This window comes from Myotis daubentonii, chromosome X, assembly GCF_963259705.1.
Source record: "Myotis daubentonii chromosome X, mMyoDau2.1, whole genome shotgun sequence".
In the NCBI taxonomy this organism is placed as follows: Eukaryota; Metazoa; Chordata; class Mammalia; order Chiroptera; family Vespertilionidae; genus Myotis; species Myotis daubentonii.
Window position 1 is genome coordinate 65,301,610 of NC_081861.1, and position 24,027 is coordinate 65,325,636.

Genomic DNA, 24,027 nt, shown 5'->3' on the forward strand with positions numbered 1-24,027 from the left:
TATGGGTCATGTTTTCTTATCCATTCAGCCACTCGATGTCTTTTGATTGGAGCATTTAATCCATTTACGTTTAAGGTTATTATTGATAGGTACTTCTTTTTCGCCATTTTTATTCTTGTGCCTGTGTTCCCTCTTGCCTTTCTATTTCTTCTTTTTATAGCAGTCCCTTTAGCATTTCTTGCATTGCTGGCTTGGTAGTGATACACTCCCTTAGCCTTTTTTTTTTTTTTTTGTCTGTGAAGCTCCTGATTTCCTGTTCAATTTTTAAAAAATATATTTTATTAATTTTTTACAGAGAGGAAGGGAGAGGGATAGAGAGTTAGAAACATCAACGAGAGAGAAACATCGATCAGCTGCCTCCTGCACACTCCTTACTGGGTATGTGCCCTCAACCAAGGTACATGCCCTTGACCGGAATCGAACCTGGGACCCTTGAGTCCACAGGCCAACACTCTATCCACTAAGCCAAACCGGTTAGGGCCCTTTCAATTTTTTAAAAAATATATTTTTATTGATTTCAGAGAGGAAGGGAGAGGGAGAGAGATAGAAACTCAATGATGAGAGAGAATCATTGATCGCCTGCCTCCTGCATGCCCCACACTGGGGATCGAGCCAACAACCCAGGCATGTGCCCTGACTGGGAATTGAGCTATGACATCCTGATTTATAGGTAGACATTCAACAATTGAGCCACGCCAACCAGGCTCCCCTTCGATTTTTATTATTTTTTTTTACTTTTTAAAATATATTTTATTGATTTTTTACAGAGAGGAAGGGAGAGGGATAGAGAGTTAGAAACACCAATGAGAGAGAAACATCGATCAGCTGCCTTCTGCACACTCCCTACTGGGGATGTGCCCGCAACGAAGGTACATGCCTTGACCGGAATCGAACCTGCGACCCTTGAGTCTGAAGGCCAATGCTCTATCCACTGAGCCAAACCAGTTAGGGTTTCCCTTCAATTTTTAATGATAGCCTTGCTGGATAGAGTATTCTTGGATTCAGTTCCTTGCTTTGCATCACTTTTTATACTCCATTCCTTTCTGGCCTGATGTGTTTCTGTTGAGAAATCATTTGATAGTCTACTGGAAGTTTCCTTGTAGATAAGTTTCTTCTCTCTCTTACAGCCCTTAAGATTCTTTCTTTGTCATTAATGTTTGCCATTGTAATCATGTCATGTCTTGGTGTGGGTCTTTTTGGTTTCATCTTGTTTGGGACTCTCAGTGTTTGTGTGACATTTTTTCCCCCAAATCAGGGAAGTTTTTTGTCATTATTTCTTCAAATAGGTTTTCTAATCCTTGCTCCTTTTCTTGTCATTCTGGAACCCCTATTATACATATGTTACTTTGTTTCATGTTGTCCAAAAACTCCCTTAGGCTTTCCTCCTGCTTTCTAATTTTTTTCTCCAATTGCTATTCAGATTGGGTGTGTTTTTCTGCCCTGCCTTCTAATTTGCTAATTCGTTCCTCCACTTCTTCTAGTCTACTGTTGAAACCCTCCATTGTATTTTTTAATGTAGCTATATCTTTTTTTAAAAAAAATTCCTGTTGGTTTTTACATAAGTTGTTGATTTTCTCATCTAGTTGGTTTAGAAGCTATATAACCCTTAGTCTAAATTCTTTTTCTGACATATTCCTTGCCTCTTTTTCATTTAGTTACTCATCCGATGACTCCTTTTCTTTCCTTTGGGAGTTTTTTTTTTTTTATCTCCCCATTTTTGCTCTCACAGAAGAGTCCAAGCACTTAAAAGCGTGGGGCCTGGGGCCGATGCCTCGGGCTTGGCAGGCAGGGGACTCAGTCTGAGGCTCACAGGCAGGATGCACAGGGCTGGGGTGATGCCGTGGTCTTGGTGGGCAGGGAGCACAGCCTGAGCTTGTCTGCTGGATGTGCAGGGCCAGGGCCAACACTGTGGGCTTGGTGGGAGGGGAGCGTAGTTCGAGACTCACTGGTGGAACATGCAGTGCCCAGGACCAACATGGTGGGCCAGTGGCAGGGAAGCGCACTCCGGGACCCACAGGAGCCCACAGTTGAGGAGATTGGAGTCCCAGGGTCTGTGGGTCTGCAGCTGAGTCAGCAGGTCTTTGGACATAGTGGCTGTAGGGTCTGGGATGGTGTCTGAGGCCAGTCTGGCTGGTGGTGAGGCTGGGTTTCTAGTCACAGCAGCTCTTCCCTTCAAGATTGCATGGTTTCTGTTGAGCTGGCCACCCCAGGAGTGATTAATTTCAGCAGTAGCAGGGACTCTCCATCTAGGAGAGTCTGGTCCGCTAGCCCCTGAGAGTCCTGCAGGCTCTAACTGTCCCTCACTCACAACCATATTCGCCACAAACATCCACAAACTCCCCTTTTGCTCCTTCACTCACACTCTTTTCCTCACTGACGTCCTGCTGGCCACCATCTTCTGTCATCCTGTCTGGCTTCTTTTACTAAACATTGAATAATTGAGATTCATCCAAGTTGTTGCCAATACTGATAGATTCTTTATTTACAATGTTTAAAATATTTCATTGCATGAATGTATTAATTTATTTAACTATTAATTCAACTATTTATTAACATCTGGATTGTTTACAGTTTGGGGGCTATTATTGCCACTATGAACATTTTTGTACATATCTTTTGACATATATAACATATATATATATATATATATATATATATATATATATATATATACTTTTTTTTAAAGTGTATACCTATGAGGTAAATAAGGGTCATATGATAGGGGTATATTAAACTTCAGTAAATAAAATCAAACAATTTTCCAAAGTAGTTGTACCAATATACATTATAAAAATAAATTCATGTGAATGTCAGATAATCCAAATGCTTGCTCATCTTTGACAATGCCTATCAATTTCATTTTAGTGCTTTTTAAAGTATGTAGTGATATTTCATTGTAATTTCAATTTGAATTTTCTTGATGTCTAAATATAGTTGAGTACTTTTTATTATTTGTATTGATCTTGCGTATTCATTCTTTTTTGAAATGCCTATTCAAATATTTGTCCATTTATGTTTTTTCTTAATGATTTATATTAATTATATGTTCTCCATGAAGTACTTCTGTCAAATACAGTTATTTCATATATCTCTTTCCACCTTAAATATTTATCTGGCACCTTCTACTTTGATAGTCCTGGCTTGTTTTTCTAAACTTGCTATGGTGTTTTTCAATTATGCACTTATTTTCCTTCATAGTTTTTATGCTCTGCGTTTTCTATAACCCAGATTAAAGAAAATATTTGTGCTTTTACAGAATTATTGTTTTGAATTTCACATTTAAATCTACAATTTATCTGCAATTGGTTTTTGCACGTGGTGTGAGGTATACGTAAATATTCGTTGTTTTCCTTATTAATATGACATTCAACTGACCTTGCACTATTTATTGAAGACAATTTTCTTTCTCCCTTTGCACTAGAGGAGACCTTTTCCAGAAATTAGGTGATCATTGAGTGTAGAATTTCAACTTAGAAGTTATTTTCTTTTAGCTCATTAAAAATCTCATCCTATTGCATTTTGGCTTCCATCATTACTGTTAAAGATTCACCTGTCAGTTTTATTATCTCTTCTTTAAAGTTTATGTGCCATTCTTTTTTATTTTTATTTTTTAAAATATATTTTATTGATTTTCTTACAGAAAGGAAGGGAGAGCGATAGAGAATTAGAGACATCGATGAGAGAGAAACTTCGATCAGCTGCCTCCTGCACAACCCCTACTGGGGCTGTGCCCGCAATCAAGGCACATGCCCTTGACCAGAATCGAACCTGGGACCTTTCAGTCCACAGGCCGATCCTCTATCCACTGAGCCAAACCGATCAAGGCTGTGCCTTTCTTTTAATTGCAGTTGCTTTTAAGATTTCCTCATCTTTGATTTTCAACAGTTTATAAACATGTGTCTGATTTAAATTTTCTTTGGAATAATACTGCTCTGGGCTATTTGATCATTTTTAATTTATGGCCTGATATAATTCATCAGTTTTGGAAATATCCCAAGCCGTATTTTCTTTAGTGTTGTTTTGATTATTCTCTCTCTTTCTTGACTGCCAGTTATGAATAATATACTTTTTTTCACCATGTTCCCTGTAGTTATTATTTTCATGTTTGCATGTTAAGTCCTTTTTCCTTTTCATGCTTCAGTATTAACATTTCCCCCCACTTTCCAGTTTACTAATCATTTCTTCTGCCATATCGAATTAGCTCATGAAATAAACCTTTTGAATTTTTAATTTGCAGTTATTTTATTTTTCCTTTTAATCTTCATGCTCCTCTTTTACAGAGATTCTAGGTCTTTGGTGAAATTTAGCATTTTTTTCTATTTTCATAGGTATATTAATTATAGATATTTTCAATATTTATAGTTACTCCAGTTTATCAATCAAATATTTTCTTTTTTTGTTCTCTTTTCCCTTGGATGTCAGTATTTGGGCCTGTTTTTAGAATGCTTGGAAATGTTTTATTAATGCTTGTATAAAAAGTGCAGAGGCTTTGGTTAATTTTATCTTATCTAAGGAAATTTAATTTTGGTATAGTAAGCAAATAAATAGAGTACTAGAAAATCACCCTGATCCAGTTGGGGATAGGGTTTAGGTTTTGTTGTCTTTTTTTTTTCTTTTCGTTATCTTGCACCTAGAGTTTATATTCTTCTTGTGATCTCAACTATAAACCTTAAATATTTATCTTGCACCTTCTACTTTGATAGTTCTGAAATGAAATACCCTTCTTTTCAGCACTCTAAGACCTTAACAACTAGATCAAGGTATGAAACCATTGTTCAGGATTTTATGGTACTAGCTACTGCCTTAAACATGGTTTATGGAAATTCTGCCCTCTGTACAGGCAGTTGAGGAATTGGAGAACACCCTTAGGAAAACATTGCAAGCAGTCTTTCAAATGTATTTCTCTGGATGCCACTCCTTCACCTCAAATATTGGTATCCTTGGCAGTCCCTGAACTATAAATTCTGTGCCCAAGCCAGGTAAGCCTGCAAGCCCTCTGCAATTGCTTTCTGCTCAGTCTTTATTCCTCATGATGAGAATTGGCAAATTCCTGAGGGAAAAACACTGAAACTCATTGAACATTGTCCACATAGGTACCAGACTGACCTAATTAAAACAAAGGATAGATCATGCCACTTTACTTGTTTAAAACCTTCAAATCATGTTTCATTACAACCAGATAAAAGCCATGTCTTAAAGCCTCTGCATCATCTGTTGGCAACGAGTCTCTATTACTATTACTATTCTTCCACTCATTTACCACACTTTAACCACATTGAGCTTTTCCCTTCAAGGCTACATAGTTTTTGTTCCTTCTTTGTGGAATACATTTTTCCTAGATTGTCTTATGATTTTCTTCTCATCTTATGGTCTCAAATATCACTTCCTCAGAGTCCTTCCCTGACCTAACCTAACTAACAGCTTTTCCCTGTGCCATCTCTATTATGTTATCTTATTTTATCTCTTTAATAGATTTATCTCTACCAGAACTTAATCCACTAATTTGTTAGTGTGTCTAATGCCTGTCTCCCAGGCCAAAACCAAAGTTCCTAAAGAACAGCAACTCTATTTCATTGCCTTATCCCATAGAATAGAACCTGGTTAGGCCCTCAACAAATGCCTGTTAACTGACAAGATGAAACTTCAGTATAGTGGCAAGTGAGTAGTTTATTCAACAAAATGATTGGCTGTCAAAATAAAACAAAGTTAGAAATTTAAGTGAAAGAGTATGTAAAATTAAATTATAAACGGATAAAATACTAGTAGCGAATGAAAACATCACCACAATTTAAAAGAATATTTATACAATTTCAGGAAAGGCTGAAAGGATACATTCTTATGTAGATAGAAAGTATATACTTTGTAAAGGAAAAAAATAAGCAGATTTAAATGTATTAAATATTGTTAAAATGTATGTCCAAGGAGTTAATAAAGAAGGCCAAAGGGAAAAGATAGATTGGGAGAAAACATTTGCAGTGCCTATATGCGGAAACAAAGGTTTATTGTCCCTAGAACAAAAGAAGGTGTTATAATTGATAAGAAGTAGACAACCAGTAGAAAAATTGATTAAGTGTAAGATCAGATAATTCACAGATGGAAAATTCAAATTCACAACAAATATATGGAAAGATTACCAGCTTTTACTTTATAGTTGATAAAATACCAATCAAAATGACAAGATACTATTTCACATTCTCAGATTAGCAAAAAATTAAAAGAGGGTAGGTAGGGCTGGGAGGGAAGGGGTAAAGTGGGGAAAATGGGAGATATCTGTAATACTATCAATAATAAAAATATATTTTAAAAGTTGACAACTTCTAATATTGACAGTTTTTTGAAAACAGGTACCCCCATACATTCTAGAAGGGCCTGAAAATAAGTAATGTCTTTTTTGATGTAAAATAATTGGAAAGGACTCATTAACTTAAAGTAACACTCCCTCTGGTTCCCAAATCTTATGTTTAGGAATATACTGTATAAAAATCAAAGAATTAATATGTAGAACAATATTTCTTGTATGATTATTTAAAGATATAAAAACTGGAAACAACCCAAATATCTTAGTAGGGGAAAGGTTGAAAATATTATAGTAGACTTAATAAAATATTTTACAGTTAATATAAATTACACATGAAGTCTGAATATATTGACCAACAGAAGGTATCTGTGATAGAGTTTTAATTGGAAAATGTAATATAATGGGTATTATATAATTTATATAATTTTGTACAAAATAAAAGCAAATATATATGTTCATATATGTTTTTGAATGTAGAAATCTCTTGGTGATATTATATAAAGGGAAATTATTTACCTTTATTCATGTAAAATCAACGTCCAAACCTGTAGAGAATTCTTATAAGTTCATTTGAACCAAACTGTCAACATATGCTCAAATCCTCTAGAGAATAAAAGTTTGCAACTTCTTTTATGCATTTGAAATTAAGAAAGTAACAGGGAAGATAACAAGGAGGTGAGAGAAAGCAAGATGGGGGTTGGATTACAAGGATGTTAAGATTATGTGCTCTCTTGAGAGTGGTTAGGACTTCTTTAAAAGGTGTACACAGAAAATTATATACCCAGAAAAGTGGACACAGTTTGCTTAAGGTAAGATAACCTTTTAATAAACAAGTTATATGCCTGGAGCATTACTACCAATATGACCTGCCCATTTAGAAATTTATGATCAGATCACTCTATGAGTTTACTTTCAATAGAATCCCTTTCTTCATCCTCACCTTCATATATATATTGCTTTACTTGCTATAATGAGCCTTTAATGCTTTCATAATAAAAACAATAACATAAATATAATCTTAGAATTTTTAATATTTGTATTCCTGAAAACTGAGGTCTTTTTCTGATCCACTATTTTGGAAGAAATTAATTTTCTCAACAATCTTCTACAAAGTGGCTACTACGCTTAGGGTGCCATAACAAAGTACCATAGATTGGGTAGCTTAACTACAAAAAACATATTGTTTCACAGTTATAGAGGTTGGGAAGTTCAAGATCAAGGTGATGATCAATTTTATTGTTTGTGAGTACTCTTTTCTCCGTTTGCAGATAGCTGCATTCTGGTTGTATCCTCACATGGCAGAGGGAGAGTTCGGCATGTCTTCTTCTTATTATTAGGTAACTAGCCCTATTTGAATTATGGACACACCCTTATGACCTCATTTAACCTTTATCATCTCCTCAAAGACCCTGTCTCTCAATACAGTCACATTGGAGCTGAGAGCTTCCACATATAATTTTCTGAGAACACACAGACATTTACTTCATAACACTCATCCAGTACGAACTTCTCCCCCTCACTACTTTAATACCTCTGATTCAAAAGCAAAACCTACCTAAATTTCCAAATCCCTTATACAAAGAACATATTCAAATATACAGGAATTAATGAGTAGGAAATGTTGGAAATTATAGATACAACCTACTCTGGTAGCTTCAAAGGTAACTCTTTTCTTGCTAAATTACTGGGAACGACTGAGCATCAGTTTTCATTTGTCTCCAGCTCTTTTCAGGACAGAATGAAAAATATATTGTTTAACAATAAACTTCTGATAAACTTTCTAATAAACATCCATTATAATGAAATAAGTTCATTATACTGTATTGATCCCTATATAACCAAGTGAAGCATGATCAGCTGAGTATTGAAATACATATCCCCCAAGCCATGAGAATTTAGTGACACAGCAGGCACTTGTCTTTCCAGTAGTCACTGCTCAGAATAGAGCATTGATGTTTGGCAACAGTGGGTGTTGCTATTAATAGCAGCTTTCTTCCAGGAAGAAAGATGATTGAAAGAAATCATTCTCAACTACATGAAGTGAAGCGATTTTTAAGAGCAATGTACAGGAATTTACTCATGTGACTCATTAATATTAATGGACTTGATGCAGCACTTTGTAAAAGTATCCTAGAGAGTTTACAAAGAGGCACTATTTGGCTTTATATACATGGTTCGATTACAAATCATAAAGGGTATTAGAGTTATTTGTAAAAGAAAAGCAGTCTTACAATTCTAATACTTTATCGTTTTTAATATAATATGCTTTTGTTGATTTGAGAGAGGGATGGAGAGTGAGAGAGAAACATTGATCTACTGGGGATTGAGATTGAAACCAGTGCATGTGCCCCAACTGGGAATGGAACCAGTGACCCCTTGATGCACAGGACAATACTCAACCAGGGCGGATATTTTATCTTTTGCTACATAAAATGATATACTAATTAGAAGTAATGCCTCTGTCAATGGTATCTTGATTGGGAATTATGAGGTAGTAAGATATAATATTTTTTTAAAATGAAGAATACAGATTTAGGGGTTTTAGATTCTGTATTTTCTTATGTGAAGAAAATGTACAAATGAGGGCTTATCATCTTTTTCTGAAATGTTGAGCTCAAAGCTCCCATGTGCAACAATTAGGCAAGGATGATTTAATCAAATTATCTTTTGGCTAAACCTGTCTGACATTTCAAGCAAACAAAAAAGGAATAAAAATATTACCTACTATATTGATAAATACAGGCATATCTGGAAAATAAGTGAAAATATAATTGAATTCACAGTTTGTTCCAAAGACTGTATTTAAGCAGAAGTTTTAGCAATGAATTGGGTCACGTGTGGAAAATGAAGCAGCCGAAGAGTTGTTCAGTTAAATATGCAAGACTTGAGTGAATTGATAACTTGGACAAAATATTTTTTCTTCTTCTTCTTCTTCTATAATAGCTATTCTGTGTAATTTTTTCTTTGTTGTAACACAAGTTTCATCAAAAATAATAAAATGTGCACTAAAGAATTTAAATGTTATTTAAAAAATATTTTTTAGAACTATGTGTCAGCAAGAGTTACTTAGTTGTGGTTCCTCCAAAATCATTACACATTCTCCCTCTTACACACTGTTTTGTAGTTTAGTGAATGACTCAGATATAAAAACAGATCATTTACAATATGTTGCTGGTAGAGGTATTTACATAGGGCTGGGGAGATCAAACAATGAGAGGAAGGGGAAAGAGGTAAGAAACGTGAAATGAATCTTCTAGGCTGAATAGTAGTTACCCTGGTCTACCAAATGGGTTTGGGATGAGTTAAGAGGGCATTTCAAAGACGGATATGTGTAGAAAAGCAGAGTAGATAAGAACATGCTGGTTCCCAATCTAACTTAATCCAAATATTTGCTAAACAGGAAAATAAAGCTTGTTTTTAATTCTTAAACTGTCTAATTCAGCAATAGAATATTTTCTCAGGTTAAGCTGAAAACTGGAAAACATTGACTTTTTGAAATTCATTTACTCTTCTCTGCTGCTGTTACTAACTGCACTCTCATTTTATACTGATTTTCTATTTGTATTTCCTGCCTTATTTTCTCTCCTATTCCTTAAGCATTGATAACTCCTTAACATTATCATTTAATTTTAATTATTTCTTCTATGTTTCCCATAAAAATATTTGCCTGAGTCTTGCTAATTTTTCATATAATAACACAAAGTTTCCCTTAGAGGGCTTATTCATTAAAAAATGTAATTTTAACCAAATGTGTTTCATTATGTGCAGTGTTTTACTTTACCTATTTATCTTTATACTAGAGGCTCAATGCATGAAATTCATGCAAGGGGCTCGGCCCTCACAGCCCTGGCTTCATCCAGAAGGTCATCCAGAAGGTCGTTCAGCCGTCAGTCTAATTAGCATATTACACTTTTATTATTATAGATTTTAGTTGAATTTCATTTATTCACCTGAGGTTTGAAGCTGAAGCTACTCTTTATGATAAATGTTTTATTTTCTGTTGCTTGGTTTTTGTCTAGATTTTTTTTATCTGCCACTTGTGTAGAATACAACTGCACTTATGATTCAGTTCTGTCTTTATATAACTTTTCTACTACTTATTGAAAAACTTGTCCTGAGCAAAGTTGAAAAGAGTATTAATCTACTATTGAGTTTCTTTCTCAGTCCTTTACTTAATAAAATAAAGCCTAGAAATCACTGAAGTGATATTTCACTGTGGCTTTAATTTGCATTTCTGTGATGATTAATGATATTGAACATCTTTTTATATGTCTGTTGGCCATCTATATGTCCTCTTTGGAGAAGTGTCTTTTCAGAACCTCTGTCCATTTCTTAATTGGATTTTTAATTTTTTTGGTGCTAAGTTGTATGAGTTTCTTACACATTTTGAATATTAACCCCTTATTGGACATATCAGTTGCAAACATCTCTCATTCAATAGGTTGACTTTTTGTTTTGTTAATGATTCTATGTGTTTGTTATTATGCCAATACCATGTTATTTGAATTACTATAGTTTTGTAATTTAGTTTCCAATCAAGAAGTGTGATACCTTCAACTTTGTTCTTTCTCAAAATTGATTTGGCTATTTGAAATCTTTTGTAGTTTATATAAATTTTAAGATTGCTTTTTCTATTAAAAATAGAATTGCCATTGCCATTTGGATAGGAAATGAATTGAATTGAATCTGTGGATTGCTTTGGGCAGTATGGAAATTTTCACAATATTGATTCTTAAAATCCATGAGCATGGAATATTTTTTAATTTATTTGTGCCTTTGACAAATGTTTGCCCCAATTTCTTATTGTCTTTGTGTACAGATGCCTCACCTCCTTCATTAAGTTTATTCCTAGATATTTTTTTCTTTTCAATGCAATTGTAAATGGAATTGTTTTCTTAATTTCTTTTTCTAACAATTAGTTGTTAGTGTGTAGAAATGCAAGTGATTTTATATATTGATTTATCTTTTATTCCATAACTTTACTGAATTTTTCAAATTATTTCTCAGTTTTTAGTGGATTATTTAGAGGTTCTATATATAACATGTCTTGTGCAAATAGAGACAGTTTTACTTTTTTCCAATTTTAATGCCTCTTTTATTTTCTGATTGATCCAGCTAGGACATCTATCCTAACTAATAAAGAAAGAATGTTAATTAACTGTCACTCCCTTACGAAATGATGACACCCACAGCCAATAAAGAGGGAATGTGCTAATTGACTGCCACACCCTCAAAGATGGTGGCTCCCACAGCCCCCCCAGGACGGCAGGCACGGGGCATGGCTGGGCCCACCCCCAGGCAGGTCCAGCCGCTCTGCACGCCTGCCTCTGCAGTTCCCCAGTCCCCTCAGCCTCCCAGCCTCCCATGGCCAGCCTGAGGTGCAGACAAGCCTCGGATGGCAGCTGCCCAGCTGTCCAGGGCCAGCCCAAGGTACAGGCAAGTCTTGGATGTAGGCTTCCCAGCCGCCCAGGGCCAGCCCAAGCACAGGCAAGCCACTGATGGTGACTGCCCAGCTGCCCAGGGATGCCTGAGGCTCAGGTAACCAGTGTTGGCTGAGGCTTGTGCTGCCGGCAGTGGCAGCAGCAGAGGTGTGATGGGGGTGTCGCCTTCCCCTGATTGCCGAGTCACCTCCTGCCCCTGAATGCTCCCAGACTGTGAGAGGGGTCAGGCTGGGCTGAAGGATCCCCCCCTCCAGTGCATGAATTTTCATGCACTGGGCCCTCTAGTGTTAAATAAAAGTGGTGAGAGTGGGCATCTCTGTCTTATTCCTGATTTAGAGGAAACACTTTCAGCTTTTCACCATTGAGTATGATGTTAGTTGTGGGTTTCAGGGTGTTTAATTCATGTTCATTCATGTTGGCTCATATTATCTAGCATATGTGTTCAATATGAAGCACATTGTTTTTATTTTTAAAAAGGGAGAGAGAGAAGATTTGGGGTTATTTTTATAATCTAAATAGCTTTTATTATTATTTTATTTTTGTTAATCCTCACCTGAGGGTATTTTTCCTTTGATTTTTAGAGAGTGGAAGGGAAGGGGAGAGATAGAGAGGGGGAAACATTGATGTAAGAGAGACACATTGATTTGTTGCCTTCCACACAAGCCCTGAATGGGCCTGGGATTGAGACTGCAACCAAGGTTCATGCCCTGGATAGGAATTGAACCCACAACCCTTCAGTCCCTGGACAAATGCTCTATCCACTGAACCAAACAGGCTAGGGCTAAATAATTTTTTATTGAGGTATCATTGGTTTCTAAAATTATGTTTCAGGTGTACAACATTAAAATTTGGCATATGTATACACTGCAGCATGTTAAAATTTTGTAGGCATAGTGAACCACTTTAATTATTTAGAATAAATTTTATGCTAGTGTAGGATACTGTGTACAAGTCAAATTCTCAGATGCCAGCCAATGATCAATCTAGTAAACAAATATTGTTTAAAAATAGCAGTCTCAGTTATATCATGTTACCTCTTCACATTATTCAAAAGAAGAAAGGCTAAAAAAAATCAGTGAGCTAGCAAACATCTAAAACATTAGAGAAAAGCAGCAAAGTAAGCACACAAAATAAAGACATTAGAAGATATAATGAAGAAGAAGAAAAATAAAAACAGAGGGTCAACTTAGCCAGTTCTTTAAAATAATATCAATACACCTATAGCTAAAAAGGGTGAAAAAGGTGTAAAGTCACAAGAAACAAATCTCTGATTAAAAGAGGGGATATTACTAAAAGATGTATATGCATGAGAATGTTTTTCAGATATTATTATGCACTACTATGCCATACAATTTAAAGTATGAATAACAGAAAATTTTCTAATAAAAGTAGCATAAGATTCTTTCTGCCACCATTTTGGTTCCCAGTTCCCTGCACAAAAGATGTGGTGAAACCACAGAAACCATCCCTGCCACCAAGCAGGAGTTGCCACAGCCTCAGGCTGGGCAGGGTCTGGAACGGAATCTGACAGCATGAATCAGTACCAGAGCTCCAGGCACAAGATTCCACACAGCAAGCCCAGCTGGTGGCAGCAGCTGACATCAATGAAGAACCTGTCAGTGAAACAAAACAGAGCCCGAGTGAAAAGAAGGCACAGAAGGCTATGTCCTAACTGACTCTTCAACAGGTTACAGGTGTTATTAGGGTCGCTATATAGAAATCTAAGAATATCCTCTTTGTCATCACAAAACCAGATGTCTACAAGAAGCCAGCTTCAAATACCTACCTAGTTTTTGGGGAAGCCAAGGTAAAGGATTTACCTCAGCAATCACAGCTAGAAGCTGCTGAGATATTCAAAGTTCAAGGTGAAGCTGTCTCAATCATTCAATAAAACACAGGCTCCAACTGTACAAGAGGAGAGTGAAGAGGAAGAGATTGATGAAGCAGGTGTGTGCAAGTTAAGGTCATAGAATTGTTCATGTCACAAGAAATGTGTCAAGAGCAAAGGCAGTCCAAGCACAGAAGAACAACAGTAATAATATTGTAAATGCTACTATGAAATTAGCAATGTAACCATGTAAAAACCAGGACCTTTTTTTGGTGTTTTAGAAGAATTACTGAAGCTTGGTTTGAAATTTGTAATGCTTCTATCATTAATGGCTTCTTGTGAGGTGAAAAAAAAATAGCATAAGGAAAAACATAAATAGCTACTAAAAACATTAAATCGGTCATCAAAATCCTTTGGAAAAAGAAACTCCAGACCAAGATGGATTTAATTGTTAAATCTACTAAACATTTAAGGGATAGATAATGGTAAATGCAGAAATTATAAATAAAATCTTAGCAAAACAAAAAAGGCTAATATATTCAAGCTAATTCACTTTATTTCTGGAATAAAAAGTGTTAACAATTGAAAATCACTATATATTTTACTACATTAAGAGAAAGAAATAGAAAAAAAATGTTATCACTTTAACAAGTGCAGAAAATGCATTTGATAAAATCCAGCATCTGTTTAGAAAAAATATATATATTTAAACTAGAAATAGAAGGGAACTTTCTTCATCTAATATTAAGAGGTATCTACAAATCATCCTACAGCAAACAACATACCATATTGTGAAATGATGAAAAATACTGCATTGGGGAGAAACCAAGATGGCGGCATAGGTAAACACTGAAAATTGCTGCCTCACACAACCACTTCAAAAATACAACTGAAAGACAAAACGGACATCATCCAGAACCACAGTAAGGCTGGCTGAGTGGAAATTCTACAACTAGAAGGAAAGAGAAAAGCACACTGAGACTCAAAGGAGGTGAGGAAGTAAAGTGCAGAGGTACGGAGGCACATGTGGAAAGGGCTGGCAACTGAGGACACGGTTGTCTTTTTCAATCTGGAGGGAGTCTCAAGCTCCCGCTCTGAACTCCAGTTCGGGCGAGTCTCTGGGGACCCAGACTCATACGAGGAGAAACTGAACTGTCTGGCAGTGGGTGGAACTCGAGGGCAGCTTTCTCTCAGAGGTGCTTGCAGCGATTACTGCGACATTGAGACCCACCAGGGCCTCCTAGGGTAGGACTGAGGAGCAGCCATAGCCGCTTGCTTAGCCCTGTTGATTCCCTGAGACCCTGCCCCTCCCAAGCTGCTAGCAGAGGCTTTTGCCTATGAATGCCCTGGCCCTTTGCAATCTAAAATTACCTAACAAACTGCAGCTAGGTCAGAGAGACCCAGAACATCCAAAAGAAGACCCAAGGCCCCACAGCAGCTTGCATTGCTTCACAGCTGGGCCTCATCTGGGCACCTCCAAATCCCAAACAAAGAAGAGGAATCTGCATATTTCTCCTTAGCTCCTGCTGGGTAGCCTCAGGGAGAGGCTAAATTAGCACCTCCTTAAAGATCCAAGTGCCAGTGTACCCATTGGTCAGAGTGGAACCATCCAGATTACAACTCCTCAGATCCATAAGGGACACATTCAGGGGGCAGACTCAGTGAGCACCAAAGCCCCACTGAAGCAAGTCTTTCTCCATAAGGGTGTCCCCAGTGCAGAAGTTCTCCCACCATAGACACAGCTGATTCTCACAGCCAATTGGCCTGGAGGTCAATTCCTCCCAGTGATAACAACTACAATCAAGGCTTACCTACAAGAAGACTGTGCACACAGCCCACAAAGGTGTGCACCAAAAGTGTCCACCTCGTAATTGGGGAGGCTGAGCTACTGGGCCCTATAGAGCACCTTTCACAGATAGCCACCCTGTCAACACAGGGATGCAGCCAAAATGCAGAGACAAATAAATAGGTCACAAATGACAGAAATGGAGGAAAGCAAACTACTGGATATAGAGTTCAAAACCACAGTTATAAGGTTTTTCAAGAATTTTCTATAAACCACCAATAAATTTAATGAGACCTTCAATAAATCTAGTGAGACCCTGGAGGATATGAAAAAGGACCAAATATACATTAAACATAGACTGACTGAAATAAAGAATATTATACGGAGGTCCAACAGCAGACTAGAGGATTGAAAGAATCAAGTCAAAGATTTGAAGTATGAAGAAGTAAAAAACACACAACTGGAAAAAAAAAAAAAGAATCCAAAAATATGAAGAGTTTTGGAGCCTCTGGGATAACTTCAAGCAAAACAACATCTGAATTATAGGGGTGCCAGAAGAAGAGAGAGAGCAAGATATTGAAAACCTATTTGAAGAAATAATGTCAGAAAACTTCCCCTACCTAGTGAAAGAAATAGACTTACAAGTCCAAGAAGCACAGAGAACCCCAAACAAAAGGAGTCCAAAGAGGATCACACCAAGACACATCATAATTAACATGCCAAGAGAAAAAGACAAAGAAAGAATCTTAAAAGCAGCAAGAGAAAAATAGTCAGTTACCTACAAGGGAGTACCCATAAGATTGTCAGCTGATTTCTCAACAGAAACTATGCAGGCCAGAAGGGAGTGGCAAGAAATATTCAAAGTGATGAATACCAAGAACCTACAACCAAGATTACTTTACCCAGCAAAGCTATCATTCAGAATAGAAGGTCAGATAAAGAGCTTCACTGATAAGGAAAAGCTAAAGGAGTTCATTACCACCACAGCAGGATTATATGAAATGCTGAAAGGTATTCTTTAAGAAGAGGAAAACGAAGAAAAAGGTACAGATAAAAATTATGAACAAGTACATATCTATCAACAAGTGAATCTAAAAATGAAGTGAATAAAAAATGTGATGAACAGAATAAACTGGTGAATATAACAGAATAGGGGCATAGAAAGGGAGTAGACTGACAATTCTCGGGGGAAAAGGGGTGTGGGAGGTGCAGGAAGAGACTGAACCAAAATCGTACACCTATGGATGAGGACAGTGGGGGTATGGGGGGAAGGGCAGGGGGTGGGGTGGGAACCAAGTAGAGGGGAGCTATGGGGGGAAAAAGAGGAACAACTGTAATAATCTGAACAATAGTAATTTTTTAAAAAGCAGGCACAAGTGTATGTATCTCATAAAGTATCCACAACATTCTGCTAACTGCTGCAAAAGCAGACTGCAGTACTGTTGACAAAGTTACTCTTTCTAACCAAGTAAAAAACCAAAAACCATTCAGAATGCATCCCCTCCCTCTTCTTTCCCAAGAAAGAGAACAACTATCATCAATGGCAAGTGACAGTTATGGAAGCAACACCAAGAGCCAGCTTCACTCTCAGGAGAGAATGCTGCATCTCCTCCTCATGGTTTCAGGTGCTCTACACATTTAGAGAAACTTCTCTAGTAAAAAACTATAGAAATGATCCCTGGAAGTATAGTCTTAATATTGGCATTATTGCCTCGGCCAAGTCTACCACAGCCGCATACTTTACAGTCATGGTGAGATAGTTTCCCTAGTTCTGATTCCATTGGCAAAGAGAAAGCTTTCCAGTATGTATAATCCTCCAGATAGTATCACTCAACAATGATTTTAACACTTAGGTGGAAATTAAATATCCAAAGTTCTTTTAAAAAGGCCACTTCATTAACATAATACTGAACGACAGCCAATCACAATCTATGCTGTGTAAGCCCAGGAGGTACCACTCAGTTCCGGTGAGGCAGCCCCGCCCCTGGGAGCTACCGGAAAGGGCGGGCTTTTTCTTTCTTAGAATCGAGCTGCTTCCTGTGATTGGTGAAACGTGCTGTGATGGCTGTCCTGAGTTTGACTTTCAAACGCGGGTGGATTTGAGACTGGTCGCCATGGCTGGGGTGGGGAGGGCAACTGCAGCTGGGACCCAGCGCTGGGAGACACAATCTTTTGGTTTGTGTGTCATGTTTGCACCATCTGTTCACACTTTCTGAGTTCTTAAATGTCGTTGGTGTTTTAACATAAAAAAAAGAAAAAGTAAAAATTCATTGGAGATGCACCTCCTAATGAGATGAATAAACTATGTTTCAGTTAGTTCAAAAAAAAAAAAAGAAAAAGAAAAATACTGCATTCGCATTTAGAATGAGACAAAGATGCCCATTAAATCTACTTTCATCTAATATTGTTCTGGAGGTACCACCCATTATGTTAAGGCAAAAATAAATAAATAAATAAAAATGATCATGTTTAGAAAGAAAGAAATGAAAGTATAATATGCCTATGATATGCTTGTGTACATTGAAAACATTTTAAAAGCTCAGATAAATTATTAGAATTAATAATTAATATTTTTATCTAAGTTCACATAACTTATATAAGAGCATGACCTGTAACAAAGTATTAGCAAAGAAAAAAAGAATTGAGATTAATAAACTTGCTAACACACACACACACACACACACACACACACACACACACACATATATATATATATATATACTTATTTATAAACATGTAGATAGGTAGATAGATAGATAAACAGATAAGCTGGAGGAGACAGAGCACAGATATAGTTATTGGGAGTGTAGTACAAGAGCAACAGGAATCCAATAACAAAACTCCATGAAAGCAGAGATAATGGTCTCCTTGTGCCGGAAGCCAGTCCATCCTTGCTGCTTGACACAGTCGCTGCAGGGAAGAAACATCTGCACAGCATATGTTTCAAGGGACCTGGTGTATATGGCATACTGTTCTTAATATGTTTGCTCCCCTTCTTGGTGCTATGTGTTTTAACCAAGGTCACCTCTCCAAGAAAGGTTGTTTCCCCAGGTAGGGATTTTTCCCTGAAGTTAGGGAGGGAATAAAACCCCTTAACTAAGTGCCAGGAGGGTAGCGAATCACTTTAAGAACGATCACGCTTAAGCTACATAATCTTTACTCCCTGGAATGGAGATAAGAAACGCCCTAACCTTTGGAATAGAAATTGATAGGATTAAAATCAACTGGTATAAATACAGATGTAACAAGACAATAACACATACAACCTGGCTGGAGATCCTGGCTAGAGAACCTGGCTAGGCTGCTGATCAACTGAACGCTGTCTCCGTGTCATTCCTTCTTCGCCAACTCCGTCCACACCTTTGGGAACCTCTGGACCTGCTGGGGCATGACCCCAACATTGTTGGTTCACTCCTATATTCTCAGTGTGTAGCACATTGTAGTGACTCAATAAATGTTTGCTGAATGGATAAATAAATGCTCCGACAATGAGATGTGTAAACAGGAGTCCTGATATGTGCCTCAGAGGAGCTAAATTAAAATTACAGGTAGGAAGTAAATGGATCCAGAGCTAATGATGACAGGACAATAAAGACAGGAAAACAGAATGGTCATTCTAGGAAAAATATTTAAGTCAACTTGTATCCCTTAGACTTGATTAAGAATAAGTAATCAAATTTCTAAATATAATGTTCTATTGAAGACATTAACCAATATTGTTTCTTTATCATATCAACTCAATTATTTATTATCAATCAATTCAGTTATGTGGACTCTGCTTGCATGTTGAGTATAGGAGATTAAAAAAGAAAGACTCCATCTGAAACTTACACTTCAGTGACCGCACTGACCAATCTAGATAGACAATTTGATATTATTTATGGATTACTGGTTTTGACACAAATATATGTTCACACATTTTAAGAATAAAGTATAATTTTTGTACCTTGTAATTAAAGTATAGTGCCTGATTAAAGTTGAAAGTTAAAATACAGATAAGAAAATGTTGTTAAATATGATTTGTGCATGAAATCATTGATATGCTTTCTGTGGTATTATCTCTAGAATTTGTCTATCAGGGTTTGAGATTTCATAGGAATATAAAAGTTAATATTCTCTTAAGAAACATAACACTAGGTAAAAGAAATGATAGTATAATGATGTTTGTCATTAATTATGTATCTAAGAAAAGGTCATCTATCTTTAAATATTTTAAATATCAGAAATAAAAAGTATTATGAGAAATCCTACTTTCTTTCCTCTCATTTGCATTCTTATTTGACATTAAGGGGTTTTATCGACTTAATAATTGCTTTAATCTATCATTCAAGACTTTGTTTCTCAATTATTGCTCTATTTCATTTGAGATTTTATTAAAATTTAAAAATTGTTGAAATGAAATTTAGATTTTTAGTTGAGGAGTTACTAAAAACATGCACCGCACTTAGTACTAAAAATGGTTTCCTTTGCCTAATTTCATTACCAAAAGTTGTGGAAATATCATTGTATTTACTTACTGTTTGTATCAAGAAGCTATATTTTAAATCATTAATTTAAGTTTAAAGGGAAATATAAAGTAAATCATTTAAATCTACTGCTAGAAATAAGATTCCTGCTCTTTTAAGCCACATTTATACCTTCTCATTCTAAGATTTGAACTAGCAGACTTTGGTTAAAATATCTGGCAGGTTTTTCAGCTTGGATGTAAGCCAGAAGGCCAGCAGCTGTGTTCATCCTTGGTTGAGCAAGACATAGTATTGGAGCCCACAAGCTGAGAACAGAGGAGTGTACAACAGGGAAAGCAAGGCAGAATCATAGCTAATTAGAATTCCTCTAGGCTTTATCAACAGGTCTGCAAAATACAGTAATTAAACTAGGACTGGGAAAACATGTCACTTTGATGTTTTAGAGATGATGCAAACTAGTTAAAATTATCCAGTTCAAACACAATCACTTAAAATCTTTAAAATGAGACACACAATGTGTATTTGGCTCCTGTGATTTTTGTAACTACTGAAATCAAAGCCAGGACTAATTTAATTTTTCAGTAAAGAATATCATGGGTTTATTTCCTGACTTGTTTCGGTTCAGATGTTTTCTAGACCCCCAAAAAGCAGAAAAAAATGAAATATATTAATATCTCAATATTTTAAAATATCAAGATCTATCCTGTACATGTAATAGATGGAATCGTCATCTCTGAAATAAATTCATTTGAACATATTTGAAAGTTCAAGCCTTTTTGTTAGTAAAATTCAGCAAAAGAATGTGTCCATAAATACTTTAATAGTTTTATTTTTAGAATCTGATAGTGAATTGAATGTAAAAATGAAAGGAAAAAAAAACTTTCAAAATATGTCTCTACTTCTTTTTTCACCAAACCTTTTTTATTAAGTTTATTGACCTGACATCTGTTAATAATATTACATAAGTTTTTAAAAAATATGTTTTCATTGATTTTTTTAGAGAGAGAGGAAGGAAGAGGAATAGAGAGATAGAGACATCAAAGATGAGAGAGAAACATTGATCTGCTGCCTCCTGCACGCCACACTGGGGATCGAGGCGGCAATCCTGACATGTGTCCTGACTGGGAATTAAACCATGACCTCCTGGTTCATGTGCCAATGCTCAACTGCTGAGCCACACCAGCCGGGGTAAGTTTTAATATACAATTCTATAATACATCATCTGTATATTGTATTCTGTGTTTACCAAAAAAAATCTAGTGTCCTTCTGTCACCTTAAATTTGACACCCTTTACCCTCTTCGTCCTCCCCCCATACCTTTTCCCTCTGGTAACCACCCTTCTTTGCCCCTATCTAATAGTTTGTTTGTTTTGTTTGTTCCTTTGTTGGTTTCTGTTTTATATCCACATATGAGTGAAATCATATTCTTATTCTTTTCCATCTGACTTATTTTACTTAGCATGATACTCTCAGGAGGATGTAGTACGTATACAAAACGGAATACTACTCAGCCACAATAAAGAATGAAATACTGCCATTTGTGACAACCTGGATGAGAGTATCATGCCTCTAGCTTTAAGTGCTGGTTAACTTGATATGAGAAGAACGACAGAATAAACATGATGCTTTTAACGTATGCCTTTGCAGAGCAGGGAAAACAGCAATGTGACAAAGACAGAATGTTTATGCTTTTTACTTATTGGATTAAAGTAGTTATGCCAATTTTTAAATTTCTTTTAAAATGAATCTCCCATACATTAATAATTGTGTGTGTGTGTGTTTAATACATAAAAACAAACAGCCGTTAATGGCACTTGTCAGGAAAGAAAAAATAAAAGTTTTGGCTAAGCTCAAGTACGACCTTTTGCATTTATTTGTTTTAATTTGTGAAAAGTGACTGAGCTTATTCTTTGTTTTGAAACACAAAATATAAAAATTCAAGTATACCATTGTTATTGAAAAGTACCAGAGAAAGTAAAGTAAAACATTGTAAGTCAAAGCATCCTAAGTTGGGGACTGTCTATATATACATATAGAGAGACCCAAAATGTGGAGTGTTCAGGCCAAGTTTGTTGTCTCACCACAATTGAAGAATGAAGTCATGGACAAAAATGATTAATGGAACCAAAGTTTATTGGGAGAGGCCAGTCCTGAAAAAGGTATATCTGGGGTTCCAGGAGCAGCCCAGTGTCCTGAGCTTCCTTTCCATGTTCCAGTCAAGAGTAGGCCAAGCTAATTAAAGTCTAATAGTCCATGTGTGGAGGCCCACATGGCCATAAGCCATGTGAGCACAGGGATGTGCTCCCCCGCCACAGGAATGAACATCAGGAACCCATTGCATGCTGAGGAGAAGAGAGATAGTGAAAGGAAGTGCACACCTTTTAATTTGGGGGTGGAGACAGCCTTTCCAGCTCCTGATTGATCTTTTAAAAAAATTTTGTCTTAACCACATCCTTGGGATTGGTTTATATGCCTTACTGCCTTGTGATTGGTTATCTGCACGCTGTCTGTCTTAGCAAGATCCATACATTTTAAAGTTTACGCGCACCCATCCTTCCCTGTCCAGATTGGGTATCCCAGAAACTCCACATAGTTGTGTTCTTGGGTTTCATTTTTCTTACCTATAGTTCCGCCCCTATCTACCTAGCTTCTTTCTGTCTCCTCAATATTGTAATATATAATATATAATATTTACTATCCTTTTTTTCTACCTTTCAACTATATTATTATATTTTAAGTTTTTTATTGTAAATAGAGGCCCAGTGCATCAATTTGTGCACCGGTGGGGTCCCTCAGCCTGGCCTACGCGGATTGGGCAGAAACGGCCCATGCACGGATTCATCCAAGGCATGTCTGGCCCATCTCATCCAGTCCCGAATGGCAGGACACTAGCAGCAAGCTAACGGCTGAATGAATGCTCAGAAACTTAGCATATTAGGCTCTTATTATATAGGTTAGCATATATCTGAATTTTAAACTCCAGTTTGAGTGCCTCTGTCTTTTAATGTGTGATTCTACTCTGTTTACATTTACCATGTTTATTATATACATCTTCACATTCCTATATTTAATAATTTCTATTTTCCTTAAATAATTTTGCTTATATCTCCCTCTTTCTTTCCAATTCCTACTATTATTTTCTCAGTGTTTGTACCTCATATTTCTATTATTTAAGTTGTAATTAAAAAAATCTTTTTTATTACATTTATTGGAGTGAGTTTGGTTAATCTGTCTACACTAATAAAAGACAAAGATGCTAATTGACCGTACTTTTGCTATTCCCCAAGCCACGCCCACCAGCCAATCAGAGCAACTATTTGCAAATTAAACCAACCAAGATGGCTGCCAGCAGCCACAGAGCTGGAGCAAGCAGGAGGCTTGGTTGCCTGGGTGATGGAGGAAGACAAGCTTCCTGCTTGCCATGAGCCAGCTGTGGCCTCTGCTCATGGCAACAAAGTTTCAATTATAGAAGACAAATAAATACCAGATACCTGCTTCCAGCCAGCCTCCCCTGGGAGCTTGGGTGGCTGGGGGCCGTGGCCAGCCTGCAAACAGCCATCAGCCCCTCACTCAGGCTGGCCACACCCTCATGGGGTGAGGGTCCCCGCTGGGGGGCTTAGCCAGCCTGAAAATGGCCCTCAGCCCCTCACCCAGACTGGCCAGTCACCCCAGCAGGACCCCCCACACTGAAGGGGCTGTGGCCAGCCTGCAAACAGCCATCAGCCCCTCAACCAGGCTGGCTAGGCATCCCAGGGGGGACCCCTACCCTGAAGGGGCTGTGGCCAGCCTGCAAACAGCCATCATCCCCTCACCCAGGATAGCCAGGCACTTGTATATAATAAAAGGGTAATATGCAAATTGACCCTAACAGCAGAACGACTGGGAATGACTGGTCACTATGACACACACTGACCACCAGGGGGCAGATGCTCAATGCAGGAGCTGCCCCCTGGTAGTCAGTGCACTCCCACAGGGGGTGCTCTGCTCAACCACAAGCCAGACTGATGGCTGCCACTATAGCGGTGGTGGTAGGAGCCTCTCCCGCCTCCTCAGCAGTGTTAAGGATGTCCGACTGCAGCTTAGGCCTGCTCCATGCTGGCAAGTGGACATCCCTGAGGGTTCCCGGGCTGCCAGAGGGATGTCAGACTGCCAGGTTAAGCCCAATCCCCCGGGGAGTGGGCCTCAGGCAGCAGGTGGCCATCCTCCGA

At 37.3% G+C, this 24,027-nt stretch overlaps 1 non-coding gene and 1 pseudogene across 1 annotated transcript; one reads left to right on the plus strand and one right to left on the minus strand.

The window, feature by feature from the left end:
- LOC132223518 (nascent polypeptide-associated complex subunit alpha-like) overlaps window positions 1–13,868 on the plus strand; it is a 96,990-nt pseudogene extending 83,122 nt beyond the window's left edge.
- Window positions 13,869–16,835: 2,967 nt separating this feature from the next.
- On the minus strand, window positions 16,836–17,047 carry LOC132225302 (small nucleolar RNA U3). Its single transcript, XR_009450832.1, has one exon. It is a non-coding gene; the product is annotated as a small nucleolar RNA U3 (small nucleolar RNA).
- Window positions 17,048–24,027: the final 6,980 nt, after the last annotated feature.